Genomic DNA, 14,831 nt, shown 5'->3' with positions numbered 1-14,831 from the left:
TTTCAGTTTCAAAACAGGCGATCTACCTTTAAATGATAAAGTGAAACCGAAATCTGTATTTGCTGTTTCCAATATTTGCAGAAAGGAATGTAAATACATTAAACTAATCCATTCTAATATTATACTAGTCTGCCTCAATTAAATATGGTATACATTTTCTACGTGTTCAAGCATCTATTGTTTAAATAGCATATTTATTGTTTAGTGTTTGTGGTTTTGCAAAGTTCTTTTGAACTCTGCATGGCATTTTATAATAAATAAAAATACACATGCAGACATACATATATAAATACATAATGTGCAAACAAAATCCTGGACAATAACTCATAAGTTTTACCTGTGTAAAATTGGAAAACTTATGGGTTTCTTTTTCCTAAACTAGCATGAATCGTAACTTGTTACTCTGCAATAACTTAGTGATGTGTGAAATATTACATTCATATGTATGCGTAGGCAAGCAGGTATGTGCTGGGTCGTGCAATGTGAACTCCTTTTGCCCACATACATACCAGCAGCACTATAGGAAGACACTTGGCGTCCCTGATCAGTTTTGCTATTTGTTTGTGCAATCAGTATTTATTTCTTTATTCTCCAGTTTGACACCATAGCTCCTAGACAACTTTGGGTCGCAGAAGCACTTTAAACATGGATTCATAAATGGATTAGTGAATGAACAGAACTGAATAGAACATCAGGGCTGGTTCCTCCGCTAGGGTAGAGGAGCGTCGCCCCACTGCTACTCGCAGTGCGAGAAGCAGAAATATAAAATGGTAATGACTTTCGGTTATTACCATTTTATGTTTGGCTGCAGGCGGGCAGGTGGGCAGGGCTGCTCTGAGAGCAGGGCAGGGGCGGAGTGGTGTGCCTTCCCACTCCCGAGTGCGCAAAGACTGTTTGGTTGGCCCCCTGGGGCAACCCAAACCAGTCATGCGTGTTGTGGGGCCACCTGCGCTTATGGAAGCCCTCGCTGCATGCCCCGGCGCCGCAGTAAGACACCACACTCCGTTTACCGGTCTCGGCGCGTAACTGCCTTCGCAGGCCGCGCCCCTTTATTTATATAGGCAGGCGTACGCCACGCTCGTGGCGTACGTATTGCGTATTAACATTATGCGCTCTAGCGTCTAACGCTAGAGCGCTAACTGTAACATCCCTCTCCAACTTGGACAAAAAAATAAACCAAAGTCCATAACAGTCACTCACTTGCATGGCAGGCAAAGTCTTTAAGGCGGCTGCTGGGCGTGGGGTTCGCTCTCAGACCATACCTGGCTGTGGCACGAGTGCCGGAGCTGGGTGGGAGGTTATTCGGGGCTTCACCTTCCGGGGGGGCGTGATGGCTCTGCTCTGGAGCGCCGCAGGCTCCACTGGATGTTAGTTCTGGTCCCACCTCTGGGGTGGAGATCTCTTCCGCCACTCCGCCCAGTCCCCGTTGGTTGCAGTCGGTGACCTCCGGAATGCGTTTGAACCACGAGATGTTCCTGGTGGCCGACTCCCCTCCTCTTTCTGCTGTGACCATTGTCCCCCGCCTTTGTGCCACGGTCCAGCTGCCTTGTTCATACCGGGGTCTGAACTTTCCTCCTGGTCTTCTGTCTTTCACGAGGACACTGTCCCCTGGTCTGATGTCGCGGTCTCGACTGCCCCTGGCCCGGCTGACTTGTCGGTTGCGGTGCGCTCGCCTTTGGAAGGCCTCCTCCGCCTCGAACGGTGGGGGCGCCCACCCAGGGACTGCGGGTAGCCCATCGCGGCGAGGCCTGTTGAGCATGAGGGACCACGGGGCTTGTTTTGTGGAGCAGTGGGGCGTGCTCCGATACTCTCCCAGGAATCGCTGGATTTCCCTCTCGGGGTCTAGTTGCTCCACTCCGGCTATTTGAATTACTTTATTCAGGGTCCTCATGAATCGCTCTACTTCTCCGTTGGCTTGCGGCCACTGAGGAGTGATTCGCCGATGTTGTATTCCCTGATGCTGAAGGAACTCCCGGAATTCATGACCGTGGAAGGGTGGCCCGTTGTCACTCTTCACCTCTGAGGGGCGCCCAAACATGGCAAACATTTTCTCCAGCGCTGGTCCCACGAACGTGAAGGCTGTAGATGGTAAGACTTCCACAATGGGATACTTCGAGAAATTGTCCATGACTACCAGCGACACTTTTCCGTTTGGGATACTCCCAAAGTCTATACTAATCTTGTCCCACGGGTACCTTCCTGGTTCTTCGGTTACGATGGGGGCCGGAGGCTCCGGGCCGCTCGTCACCTGGCACGCGGCGCAGCCTCTTACCACCTCATCCACCATGCCGTCTAGGCCGGGGAACCATATCTTCGCCCTCATCCTGGTCTTCATCTTCTCCGTCCCTTGATGGCCTTCGTGGGCGATGGCTGTGGCTTGACGGCGTAGTGCGGCGGGCATGACGATTCTACACCCTCGCAGGATGACACCATCGCGGGTCATACTTAGTTCATTCCGCACTCGCCACATCTGCTGCAAGTCCTTCTTGTCCTCGTCTGCCCACGAGTTGGCGGTGTGCAGGAAATCAGCCCAGGACCCCTTCTGAAGAGCCCCCCGTGTCCTTGCCAGCACGGCGTCGTGCTCCCCGGCACGTATGATCTCTTGGATTGTTAAGATCCGAGGGCAAGTTAGAGCAGCTAAGAGGTCGATGTGCGCTTCAGTTTCCTCTTCCTCTTCTTTCCCGACCGGGGACGTCACCCCGTTTTCCGGGTGCCGTGACAGAAAGTCTGCCGGGTTCTTCGCACCTGGCCGGTATGTCACCTCCATCTGATATTGCTGTAGACCGATTGCCCACCTCTCGATCCTCGGGGGGGGGTGGGGCGCTGTCCCCTTGAACAGGGGCACCAACGGTTGGTGGTCTGTCACCACAGTGAACGGATGCCCGCAGACATATAGGTGGAAATGCCGGCAACCCCAGCGGATGGCGAGCGCTTCTCGTTCAATCTGAGAATACCTCTGTTCAGTTGGGGTGAGCGCCTTGCTTGCGTACGCCAGGGTGGCCCATGTGCCTGGTTCTTGCTCTTGCGTGAGGACTGCGCCCAGTCCTACCGGGCTGGCGTCGACAAGCAGCTCTGTCTTCCTGGTCGGATCAAAGTAGACTAGAGTGGCCTGGTCCAGCAGCGTGGTTTTGATCGCACGGAATGCATCTTCTTCCTCTTGCCCCCAGCGCCACAGGGTGTCTGTCTTCGTGAGGCGTCGGAGGGGTTCCGCTGTGGTGGCTAGGTTGGGGATGAACCGCCCACAGTACGTGGCCATCCCAAGAAAACTGCGGACCTCTGACGCCGATGTCGGTGCAGGGGCGTTCTTGATGGCCTGGGATTTTCTTGGATCCACTTGAATGCCCTGGTTGGTGAACGTGTACCCGAAGAATTCGATGCTTTGTTGAAAGAACTGGCACTTCTCCTTGTGCAATGTGACCCCAAACTCTCTCAGCCTCATCAGAGTGGATCGGACTCGCCGGTAGTGTTCATCCACTGTTGTGGCGTGTATCAATATGTCATCACTGACATTCAGTACTCCTGGTAGCCCTTGCAAGATGTCTCTGATAGTGTTCTGAAATATTTCTGCTGCCGAGGAGATGCCAAAGTTAAGGCGTCGGTACCTGCGTAGCCCCATGTGCGTGCTGAAAGTAGTGATGTACCTGCTCTCTTCGGCTAGCGTTAGCTGGTGGTACCCCGCGTTGAGGTCCAGTTTGGAGAACCACCGGGCTCCGTTAAGGTCTGCGATTATATCATCCATCGTGGGCGTGATGTGCCTCTCCCTTTTGATGGCCTTGTTGGGCAGCCTCATGTCGATGCATACTCGAATCTTGCCAGGTTGCCGGGGTTTTTCCGCTATCACCATGGGTGACACCCAGGGGGTGGGTCCAGTTACTGTCTCTATGACACCTTGCTCTTCCAACCTCCTCAACTCCTCTTCTACCAGCGGGCGTAGGTGGAAAGGAATCCTCCTGTGCTTTAGCGCCGTGGGCGTGACTGAGCGGTCAATATGGAGCTTGACTGGTGGTCGTTGGATGTTCCCCAGACCGGTGAACAGCTCCGGAAACTGGTCCAGCAGAGTAGTCGTTTGGGAGTCTTGCACCTTCCGGAGGAACGCGATCAACCCGAGGTCTTCAGCCGCGTGCCCGCTGAGGAGGGTGTCTGCCTCTTGATTGATCACATGTATGTCAATGGTGATCTCTGCATCATCTGACTTCACTGGTACCGTCATCTTTCCTGCCAACGGTAGTGGCGTGTCACTTCCATAGGCATAGATCTGTGCTTTAGACCGTCGGAGTTCAGGCCTGGGTCGGAGGCGGTTGTATTGTTGCACTCCCATCACTGTGACTGACGCCCCTGTGTCGATCACTGCGTTGATCCTGGACCCAGCGACTAAGATGTCGCACCTCGGTTGCGGCCTTCTCGAGCTCTTGAGGGCTCTGGTGAATGAGATCAGGTACGTCTCCCCTTCGTCATCATCGGACTCCATCGCATCTTCCTGCAGGGCTTGAGCCTGCTTTCGCCCTGTGGACAGCGACAACTGGGATAGTTGTCTCACCATGGCTTTCTCCGGCCTCTTTCCTCTCCGATTCCGTTGTGAGGCCCGTTTGCGACAAACAGACGCAAAGTGGTTCATTACGCCGCAGTTGTCACACGCCTTTCCTTTCGCGGGGCATGTTCTGCCTTCGTGTTCATCATACCCGCAGTACCCACACGGGGCTGCAGGCTTCTTTGCCGCCGGCCGGCGGGAGGCTTCGCGCGTCTGGAGTGCGTCGGCCCGCTCTGTTTTGACCGTTACTCCTGATCCGGCGCCTCGCGTCAGCGCCACCTCCATCTCCTCCGCGCGGGCATCGGATAGATCATGGGACCGTGCCAGCACTAAAATGTCCGCCATCGGGATGTTCGGTTGGCGGAGGATGAGTGTCCGCAGCTTCTTGCTGCGTATGCCGCATATTATCTGGGCTCTGATCTCTTCTTTGGCTCTGTCCCCCACGAGGTGCGTGTCAGCCAGCACCCTCAGTCGAGCGTGGAATGCATCCACCGATTCCCCTTCTTTTTGCCTCGCTTGGCGCAGTTTGAAATGTTCAAAGTCCGGGTTCAGTTGGGGGTCGAAGTGTGCATTGAGGGCTCTCACGGCCGCGTCGTAGTCATCCGCGTTCCCTGTGTTGGGGAGGTGCTTAAATAAGAGATAGACCTCTTCTCCTGCATAGTGGAGTAGTAGGGACCTTTTCACGGTGCCATCCGTCTCCCTGGTGCCCGCAAAATAGTTGTCCAGTCGGCCAATCCATGTCTGCCAGCGTGGGGCGGCAGTGGCGGGGTCAGCCGCTTCACTGAACGGCGGCAGGACGCCGGAAGCGGGGTGCAGAGGCATTGCCTGGGCGGGGCGCTCATCATCCCCCATGGCTCCCTGGGGCACAGCACAGCAGGATGGAGGGCAGCGGGCGGAAGAGGCCGCAGAGATAGGAAATGTTCACACTAGGTGCCGCAGGTGGACGTCAGGGCGCAGCTGGGGTACAGCAGGCAGACTGGGGCCGAGGGCTTCAGCACCCAGCCAGAGCACAGCAGGGGCACAGAACTTGACAGTCCAGAGGCAGATTCGACAGTGCAGAGGCAGGGATGTTCATCTGCCAAGACAGGCTGTGTTTGGTGCACACGTGCACTCACCGTAGGGCAGAGGGGCCTTGTTGCACTGTTCGCGTGAGGCTGAGCACATTCCAGCCGGCTCGACAGGAACACGTGCGCGCGCGCGGGACTGCCGCGGAGCGCGTCTTTCAGCTGGGGCACACGTGGTAGTTCGTCGCTCTCGTCGCCAGTGTTGTGGGGCCACCTGCGCTTATGGAAGCCCTCGCTGCATGCCCCGGCGCCGCAGTAAGACACCACACTCCGTTTACCGGTCTCGGCGCGTAACTGCCTTCGCAGGCCGCGCCCCTTTATTTATATAGGCAGGCGTACGCCACGCTCGTGGCGTACGTATTGCGTATTAACATTATGCGCTCTAGCGTCTAACGCTAGAGCGCTAACTGTAACATCGCGCACTCTGCCTTTTCTCCATGTAGGCTGCAATGCAGCCTGCATGGAGAAAATGGCCTCCCCATAAGCCGCTGGCTGGGCGGAATACTGACCAATCACAACGCTGCTTGCTGTTCCAGGAGAGCAGAGAAAACGCAGGACCCGGCCGGCGGACAGGTAAGTTTAATTATATATATATTTTTAATTAAATTAAACACCCCCTCCCCGTGCGATCCCCCACCCCCCGCGATTTTACCCCCTAGCCGCGAGTCATGCCAGCCGCTACTGTAGAACATAATAGAATACATTCTGAAAATCAGCATTTCCTGACGCAAGCGAGTCTCTTTAAGACCAGCCTCACATCACTATCTAGGGTGCTTTTCCTTATTTAACCCCAAAACTCAGATCTTATGGGTCCACATTATTGTGTCAATGCAACTACAATTGAGTTTGCAGGTTTATTGAAGTAAGCCATTGGTTGTCTCTGGCAAATACTACTACAGCCGCATTTTTGCAAATGACTACGGTAACACTTCACTGATACCATCAGAATACTCTCGAACAATTAATCAATGTATGCAGCAACTGCAAGAAAACAGCGGAATTCATTAGTATGGCGTGTAATCATTACTAAGAAAGAACCCTAACGTATTTAAATCACTTCACGGTAGACGGGCTACAAAGCTTTCTTCAAAAGGTTATGTCAGTATATGTCAAGAGACCAGTAGTTGTGGCACATGACACTGTCCATGCCCTTAAAGATCGCCGAATCAATCAATGCATTGTCCTCACTAGGAGAATACATGGATGCTAGATTCCTAAAAGGCCCTAGCAAAAGGTGTGGCTTCAAGTGCATTACAAGTGTGCGTGTGTGTGTATGTGTGTGCAACACTTACATATTCAGCCTTTTTCTATTTTTGTTATCAGATTAAAGTCATGGGGCCATTTACCTAGAAATAAGATATTTTAATTATTCATTTAAATATTATGACACATGCTGTAAATGCATAGCTATAGGTCAAGGAGGATACACTCACCCCTACATTCACTTGTGAGTTCAATACTCTCTTTATTTTACACTATGAAAGGCAATTTACAGCTATGCATAATCAACTGGGACGCTAATGCTCTCTCATTTATTTTCAGTGAAGCTCCCACTTCTGAAAGACTTGAAAATTTATATTAGGAGAAATTTAACATCAGACTTTTAGTTTTGTCAATTATGTTAAAACAGAATTCATGATTAATTTTGACTGTGGGAAATTTCATTAAGTCATAATTTCAACTTTATCTCTTCGAGCTGCATGTTGCTCCTATTGCTTTAAAGCTAATTTAAGCCGCATTATATACAAAATTAAATCTTACTTTTATAGCTAGCCCCTTGGGGTTCAATGAAAAAAGGCTTTATGAGCTAGAAATTAAAAGTACTGGTTGCAAATACTATTACATTACACAAGCTATTATTAAGGCCATTTACAAAGTTGGCATTAAAACTATGCACATTTTTCATTGTTAGCACCCATGTATTCAAGAAACCCATGGGACAATTTGGTATATAATTTGGAGAATAAAATCCATTGAAAGGTAAATAGTGCATGGCATTTATCAGGGGAAGAAAGTAGGCTGTAATACCAGCAACACTAGTTTAACCCCTCACTGTTACATATTAACCTAGAAAAAATATATTGAATTTTAATGCTAGTCTAGCAAGTACAAATTAATTTCAAACCTGCAGCTTCAACACATAAAAAAATAACATTATGCTGCAGTAACTTGCTCCTACTGGGTACCACCACCTGTCCAAATATCACAATATAATTGTGCCAGGATTGTGCAGCTAGATGCAAGGATAGTTTCTCATTGAATTAAAAATATTCAACATTAACAACGAGTTTTACAAACCAATTAAAACATTATCTCCAACCACATACTTTTATTAAAACAACACAACAAATCATGACTACCACACATACTTTTATTAAAACAACACAATAAATCATGACTACTACAGACACTATTATCGCACAAGTCATAATGTCAACTTTTTAAGAAAGAAGTATTTAGTGATATAATTATGCACGGTATCTGCCCTTCCCATGTGCAGTCTTACACCAGACAGCTTCAGCTTAAGCTGTCTGTCCAGAGAACATGGTATACAATACTTCATAGACTGATTGGATGGCTTTCTTCTCCATCGTAGTTCCTAGCACTTTATTGCATGACTTTCCTTACTATTCTTCTGTTTGTCCTGATCGTGGACCAATTCATCTTCATCCTTGCTTTGGATTGGATAAGGTGCAGCCTCCAACTACTGACATTGTGTAACTAAATTTCTTTTCTTTTTTTACTTTTCATTTCTTGTTTAGCGCTTCATAGGAATGGGGGGGATATTTTCAAGAACGTTCGATAATCATCGCCAAAATCGGTTAACGCAATCTTTCATATCGCCGTCTATCGTGGGAAAAAAACTCAGTGTCAACGTTGTATTCTCAACACGGTGGTAACATGCTATAGTTTCCAGACAACGTGTCAAATGTCCGCAATAAAAGTCCCTGGACAGCGATAAAAATCTAAACCCCAAAATGAAAAAACTTGCGATGGGCACAACTGCAGCGCCAGCCTGCAAGTCACACAAGTCAGGCAGCCAAAATCACTATAAAAGCACCAACCAAAAACACAAACAAGACCCAAACAGCTGAGAAGCACCACGGAGGTAGACGGAGCAAGTACAGAGGACAACCAGAACCCCACAAGCCCCACGGAGGACCAGCCTGGGACCATTATTGGGGAGATGGTGGCAGGAGTTGGGGGACCGGACACTGCACAGCATGACCTGCCCCAACAGCAACAGGGTGAGTAACAACCAGGGACTGGGGGGACGGGGGGAGATGGACACAATGGCACACATGCACAAGTAAGTATAGCACATCTGCAGACAAACCATGCCCAAGAGTCACAACTCTGACCAAGAGCCCAATTTATGCAAGTCTGCAACATCTCAGCACTGTATAAGCACAGAAGTGAAAGGAACACCGCCTGAAAGGGATAAGGGCCAGCCAAATCAGAGCTGAAGGGGCAACTCACCCACAATGCAGCACACACATATAAGATGCAGAGCACCCCAACATTGACAACAATGTGGTACAAACTGCAACTCTTTCACAACAGAACAGAGGAAACAACTGCTGCTGCTTGTGTGTAGAAAATGGCCATTCGCATTTGGCATAGCAGGAAACTGTGAAATGACAATGTACAAGTACAACCTCACATCCCTGATGAAATGCCAAGTGTCCCACTTCAAATAGGTGTCTCCTCATAAACAGTCACAATGTACATTGCCATGCAGTCTGACAGTAAACTTGTACAATGCCGAACACACATGTGAACACAATGTCAATATGCATTTCCCCTTCACATTGCAGAGGGAGAATCAACATCTCCTGCAGAGCAGACCCAACAACTCAGCACTGATGATGAAGAGGACCTCCTCAACATCTACACCAATGCACTCCAACACCTCAGGGACAGCTCTGGCACCCCACCTCCAGGAGCAGGGCAGCCCAGCTGCATCCATGAGACCCCACCCGCTGCACAGACCACACAGCAGGAAGTACCCACAACCACGTCTGTCTCCCAAAACCTCCACGACCAACACATGGCCTTCCAATGCCATGTGTTAGGGTTCCAGGAGGAGATGTCTGACTAGTTGCAGGTGGGGTTTGACCTCATGGCAGCCAAACTAGATGCCATGCGTGGGTGTCTAAGTCCCATCAGGGACCACTCACAGTCCCTAACGGACACCCACTGTCCACTCCTTCCTCTACAACAAGCCATGGCTGACATCGCTGGAGTCCTTACTCCGAGCCAAGAACAACTGTCTAGTCAGAGTGGCCCCAGCGATGTCATCCGTGAGTTGGGACACATAAGGAGAATGAGAGAGAACTTGAAGCGGATGAAGGTGGAAAGAATGTTTGCCACAGCTGCACACCAGCGCGAGATGTAGCTGTGATCTTCCATGCCCTGCAGATCCTCGTCATGGCATTGCCAACACATGGCCTGGCGTGGATGGATGCTGGTGCTACTACTACATCCACATCTCCTCCCCCTTAAGTGTCAGTGCCACACAGTGTGGCAGATTTTCCACCTCTATCCCCTGATGCGTCACTGCCACACAGTGATGCAGACAAAACACCACCACCCACATGTGAGTCACCTGACACATCAGAGGACGAAGATGATGATGAATCTAGCTTTGTGGCTAGAATGAAGTGATAGCATTCATCTCTGCCATATGGCCGGATTCAGCTTGGCTCTGCCCTCTGCATCATGCGCTGCACCTCCCACTGTTCCCCTATACACTGAGCGACACTCACCTTGGACCTCGACATGGACTGCCATATTTGGTTTGGTTACCAATGACACAGCAATCAGCCACTCGTATCCAAAAACTTTATTCGACAATTAAGTCATAAAAGTAATATATAAAAATCATTTACAAAAATGCAAAATAAAATACAAAAAATCATTGCAGATTTCTATAAATACCTAAAACATGATTAAGCTCTATACATGTTAAATGAGCCAATATCTTTAAAATCAAGTATAAAACAAACAATTTTCAGATTTGTACAGCAATATGCCACCATCCCTTAGTTTAAGTAACAACGCAGCAATGCAACCTAAAATGAAATTTTTTTGTTTGATCAGGGGCTATGCATATTCAGTGGGCACTTTTGGGGCTTATCAGTTTTGTCCGGATTACCCAAGCCCACTTTATAAATTTTGCCATGGCTATTGCAATTGCCGGGCTTGGATCAGAACACAAAATTCGCATAGCCTCTTCATGCCTTCGAGTTCCAATCAGGCGACAAATAGGTATTACCCATTTCTTCCGTAAAGGGGGCAAAAAAACATAAAATGGCTCAAAGATTCACTCTTGTCCCTGCACTTTGGGCATTTATCGTGAGAAGCTCCAGCCCATTTAATTGTAAATGATCGGATCGGAAGCATACGTGCCCTAAATTGGAAATAGAGCTTACGATCATATGGTTTCTCAATCAGGCCCCAATACAATTCCAATTTTGGTTAAACCTTGAATTCCAAAAATCTGCCTGTAAGGTGGGACGAACACCCTTTAAAAGTTAAGTCAGAACAGATCAGTTCCCAATATTTGGTCTTCATGTTTTTTTTTTAAGGGAAAACCGCATTTTGAGGATCTTCCCATAAGTCCCCCATTCCCAATCTATCTAAGAGCGATCTTATTGACCTCAACCAATATATCTTATGAGAGGTATCCTTTTCCATGATTTCCTTCAAACCCAAGGTATAATGCTTGAGCTCCTCGGTAGTCCATACCCTGCGCCAATACAGCAGTGGACGTAAATAAGCTGTATCTTGGAGCATTTTCAAACCAAAATCCCAGAATAGTGGTATCAGGGGGGTACTTTGCGGGACACCAGTGGCTTTCCGAATAAACTCATTTTCCACTACTGTCAGGCGTTTTAAATTTTCAAACCCCCATAGCTCAGACCCATAAAGGGCCGAGCTAAGAATGATCATCCTATAGATCTCGAGGAATGGTCTGATTGGTTGAGTCTGTGAAGTTTTGAATCTTTTTAAAAGGAAATCTGCCTGTTGCTGGTACTTCAATATAGCCAAATCTATTTGGCTTTTCCAGCACATATCCTTCTGCAGCGTGACCCCCAGATAGGTAAATGTGTCGACCTGCTCTAATGGGGAGCCATTCATAAGGATGGTTACTCTGAAAGATTTATAAGACTTACAAGGTTTAGGTCCATTAAGGACCATAAACTTTGTCTTGGCAACATTTATTTCTAGGCAACGCAGCAAGCAGAATTCTTCAGAGCGCCGGAGGGTCAGCCGGAGACCACTAGGTGTTTTTGAGATTAACAGAGTATCGTCCGCGAACATGAGGACCGGGACACGATTACCAGCCATGGCCGGGGCATCCGTGGGGACCCAGGAGAGGAAATCAGCCACCCCGTTCACGAAGAGCGAGAACAGGGTCGGTGCCAAAACACAGCCCTGCCGCACTCCCCGCTCAACGGGGAAGGCATCCGTAACCTCCCCCTGTCGTCCCCACCGCACCCGGGCAAAATTGTCCTCATGTAAGCGGACGACCAATGTCAACAACTCAGGGGCTATCCCCAGCCCCTCCAGTACCCGCCATCGCTTGCCGCGCAGGACCAAGTCAAAAGCCGCCCGCAGGTCGACGAATACTGCATACAAAACCCCTTTTTCCAGAATCACTGTCCTCCAATATAACCTGAAAACCTGGTCTACGGTGCTAGTCTTGGGACGAAAACCGGCCTGGAGAGGACTCAATATATTACTATCCTCCATCCAGGTCTGGATTTTTCCCAAGACCAGACGGCCCATAATTTTTTGAATAGAATCAATCAAACTAATGGGCCTATAATTACATGCTAATGTTTTGTCCCCTTTTTTGTATACGGGCACAATTTCAGCACCTTTCCAGGACTGAGGGACAGCCATCCCTTGGGCTATAGCATTAGCTAAATAGACAATGTATACCCGCCATCTTTGCCTATCATTAGTCAATAAGTCAGCTGGGATGCAGTCCATGCCTGGGGCGCGTCCCTGTGTTACTAGATCAAGCGCCCTATCGACCTCCTCAACACTAAAAACGGATTTGTTATAAAACATCGTGTCCTGATGGAGCTCACTATCGTCCTCGGCTCCTTTTGCATATTGTGGCTTGAAGTAATCAACCCAAGAAATCTGGGCGACGTAGATATGCAGGCTGTCAGTGATCTCACCCCTTTTCCATTTAAAAATGTCCCAAATTTTTTTCTGATCTTTTGTTGCACATGCTACCTTAAGATCTTGCCACTCGCACTCTTCCCATACCTTTTTAGCATTACATTGTGCCATCCTATAATTACTACGGGCTTTCTTAATCTTGCTCTGATCTTTTAGTTTTAGTGCAAGTCCCAGCTCTTCCCGGGCTTGCTTACAGGAGGCATTAAACCAACTCTCCTGTTTTCTTCTAGGATCTCTTTTTGCTAAAAAAGGCCTGCAAAAATAAGCTTTAAGTTTAGTAAAGAGATTATCATGTACTATCTTAAATGGAGCGTAAGTCCGACTTTTGTTGCCTCCTATCACCATTGATGCTAATGCCTCTTCTACATTAGAATTAATACTGTTTATGATGTCAGGATGCTCTACTACTTTACACCACTTGAGGCGGCATTCATCATTTGATATAATAATATCTGGGCCTATAGCGCCGATTGCTAAATCCACTCTTTCTTCTATGTCCAATTTAAAAAGTGCAACCAGTGGGTTGTGGTCACTCTCTATTCGGGGTTTTACCACCATATCAACAAGAGTGTGCCACATCCTTAAATGGACTAGAAGATAATCTATATTGCTTGCCCTGATGCCATTGTCATATGTTTTACTTCCCATCCTGTCTGACAAAAATCTACCATTTGCAGCCCTCAGTTGGTTTACCAAACAGAGCCCCTTCAAATGCAGGGCCGCCTCCGTCCATTTGCTGATGGGCTTTGTCTCAAGCTGCGGAACTCCCCATCTAAGGTCCTCCTCCTCCATTAGATTTGAATCATAAAGTCCTAATGGCTCACAGGTCGTGTTGAAGTCTCCCGCTATCAATGGGAGCACATCAGTTGGTTTGGATTCAACAAGGGTATCTAATACTGTTATAAACTCTGATTTTTTCCCACCTGGTAAGCCCCTTGCATAAATATTGAAAATATCAATCTTTGTGTTTGACGGGAAAATCAACCTAACTCCCAGGATGTCACAATTTAAGATTGGGAGAAGTTGGACATTACATTTTAAGTTTCGTCTGACCCAAATGACCAGGCCTCCTATTTGCCGACCCTTTGGCCTTTTCTCTGCTGGGACAAAGAAGTTCAAATACCCCAATCTGTACACAGGCTCTGTTGACCATGTCTCTTGGAAAAGACAGATATCGTGTTCGCCAATAAAGTCCGTCCAGTAAGGCGAAGTTAATTTGGGTCCCACACCCGCCACATTCCAGGATAATATCGTTGTATAGCCTACAACCTTTACAGGCCTACCAGCGCTCCCTGTGCCTAATGTTAGAGGGATTTGCCAAGGAGATATGTCCGAACCATAAGAGGGAGCTGGATTTCCCTCGTTATTAAATGATTCCAACTGTAACACCCCTCTAGGTTCCTGTACAACAACTCTGTTAACATTTGTTAAGCCAGCGATCACAACTCCATCCATGGCACTTTCCATTCCAGACAACCCTCCTTGTTTTTTATCATCCTCTATATCAGTGGCTACATATACCTTTCCAGGCCTAGGATGACCATTTTTATCTTTCTGTCAATCACAGTCCGCTAGTCCGGACAACACATCAGATCGGTTAAAAGGCCTTATATCCCCGAAAGGACAACCGTTTGTCGTAATTCCCCTAAATTTTGCCCATCCCTGGAACGATAACTCGGGAGCATAAAAGTAGGACAAAGGCATAGTGCAAATTAAAGATGATGAATCGTCTTGGGGCCAGTTACAAATATGTTCCACACAACGCCTGTCCCTGAAATTAATACTAATACAATCCCCCTTTGTCGACTTGTGCATCCTGCCCACCCAATTTACTCTCCTAACAAACAGAATTTCGGCACGTATATGGGCCGGCAATGGGCGCTTTACATTAAGCCAAAAAGTACACTTATTCTTAAGTTCCCTGTACGATTCCCTTGTCCCCATCGCCAAGGGTGGGACCCCAGTTAAAACCACCACATAGGGGGCTGCCTCTGGGGGAAGAAGAAATATCCATTAGTCCAGATGCAGCATGCACTGGA

The sequence above is a fragment of the Triturus cristatus genome, chromosome 11, assembly GCF_964204655.1.
Source record: "Triturus cristatus chromosome 11, aTriCri1.1, whole genome shotgun sequence".
Lineage (NCBI taxonomy): Eukaryota > Metazoa > Chordata > Amphibia > Caudata > Salamandridae > Triturus > Triturus cristatus.
The sequence above is the reverse complement of the archived record's forward strand: the minus strand, read 5'-3'. Positions refer to the sequence as shown.